We start from the raw sequence: 2,190 nt of genomic DNA, 5'->3' as shown, positions 1-2,190 counted from the left end.
GGAAGATGAATCACTTGGTGCATAACGATTTGGTGACAGGAGTGCATGTCAAAGGTTTTCATCTGGAAGGGGAGTGCATAAGTTGTGTCAAAGGCAAACAGAAGAAAAAGTCACACCCTACAAAGCAAGTCAATTCAGTTTCAAGACCTTTGGAAAGACTTCGCATGGATTTGTTCGGTCCAGTGAATGTCAAGAGTATAACAGGAGATTCCTACTGTTTGGTCGTGACTGATGACTATTCCAGATTTTCTTGGGTTATGTTTTTGAAATCCAAAGACGAAACGTTTGATAGCCTGATGGCGTTGTTTAAAAGAATTGAGAATTTGTACCAGAGGCCTATCTGTAGAATTCGCAGTGATAATGGTACTGAATTCAAAAACAGTAAGATGGAAGAATTTTGTGACGAAAAAGGTATACTGCATGAGTTTAGTGCTCCGTACACTCCGCAGCAGAATGGAGTTGTAGAACGCAAAAACCGGACACTAATCGAAACAGCCAGAACGATGCTTGCAGACTCTAAGTTGCCAATTAATTTCTGGGCTGATGCTGTTTCTGCTGCATGCTATACTCTCAACAGAGTTCTTACTGTAAAGAAGTTCAATAAGACGTGTTTTGAGCTAATCAATAACCGCAAGCCGAATTTGAAGTATCTAGAACCGTTTGGATCTCCCTGTACGGTGATAGAGCCTAATGGAAAGTTTGGTCCGAAGAGCATTGAGGGAATCTTTGTTGGCTATTCTAGTCCTACACGACGTGTCTTCGTTCCAAGTGAAAAGCGGATTATTGAAGTAGCGAATGTTGAATGTCAAGGTTATACTATGCCGCCACAGAATCCTGGTGATTCATGGAGATATAATTATGACAAACTTTGGGATTCGTTTGACATGAGAGAAGAATCAGAGGAAGAAGAAGATTTCTTTGATGAGCTGGATATTTTGCGAGAGTATGAGTCGCAGCTCAGGTTCCCAGAAGAGTATTCTGGAAGACCTCGGGAAACTTCAAATGACGATGAAGCAGGTCCTAGTAATGCTGGTGAACATGATCAAGAAGTTGCTCCTGGTAATCAGTCGGAGGTGAATGATGATCAAGAAGCTGATAACATGCCAGTATTTGACCATGGTGATTCAGACCTTGAGGGGGAGCAGATCCAGTTATCAAGTCAAACAAACCAAGTTGGTGAACAAGATGCAGAGCAGAATGTTACTAATCTAGAGGGAAATGTAGAAGTTCCAAGCGAAGTGATGCCGCGAACTCTTTCTTATCATCCAGAGGAGTTGATCATAGGAGAATTGCAATCGGGCGTTCGCACGAGACGTCAAATTGACCAGGGCTTAACATGTTTTTATTCTACATTAGCACCTTTACAAACTGAATTTTCATTAAGTTGTTTATCTCGCAGGTCGAACCGAGAACTTATAAAGAGGCGCTTACTAAAGACTCTTGGGTCATAGCGATGCAAGAAGAGTTAAGTCAGTTTGAAAAGTTGGGAGTGTGGAAGTTAGTTGATTTGCCGCATGGTCAAAGGAAAATCAATACAAAATGGGTTTTCAAGTGTAAGAGGTACGATAGAGGAGTGGTTGTAAGGAACAAAGCTCGACTTGTTGTTCATGGCTTTAGTCAACAGGAGGGGATTGATTTTACAAAAGTCTATGCTCCTGTCGCACGACTAGAGGCTATCAGAATTTTCCTAGCATTTGCGTCTTGGAAGAATTTCAAAGTATATCAGTTGGATGTAAAGTCAGCGTTTCTTTATGGGAAGGTCAAAGAGGAGGTTTTTGTTGGTCAGTCGCCGGGCTTTACTGACCCAATCCACAAGAACAAAGTTTATCTGCTGGACAAAGCGTTGTATGGTCTACATTAGGCGCCGAGAGCCTGGTACGAGACTTTGTCTCAACACCTACTCGCTAACCAGTTCATACGTAGAAAAGTGGATGCCACTCTCTTCACTAAAGTCGTTGATGGTCATCTTCTGATAGTACAAATTTATGTGGACGATATAATTTTTGGGTCAACGAATGAGAAATTGTGCAAAGATTTCGGACAGGTGATGAAGCAGAAATTCAAAATGTCATCAATGGGGGAGATGAAATTCTTTCTGGGTCTACAAGTTGAACAACTTCCTGAGGGAATTTTCATTCATCAAACGAAGTACGTGCATGATATTCTAGAGAAATTTGGAATGTCAAGTTC

This window comes from Helianthus annuus, chromosome 8, assembly GCF_002127325.2.
Source record: "Helianthus annuus cultivar XRQ/B chromosome 8, HanXRQr2.0-SUNRISE, whole genome shotgun sequence".
Classification (NCBI taxonomy): domain Eukaryota; kingdom Viridiplantae; phylum Streptophyta; class Magnoliopsida; order Asterales; family Asteraceae; genus Helianthus; species Helianthus annuus.
The sequence above is the reverse complement of the archived record's forward strand: the minus strand, read 5'-3'. Positions refer to the sequence as shown.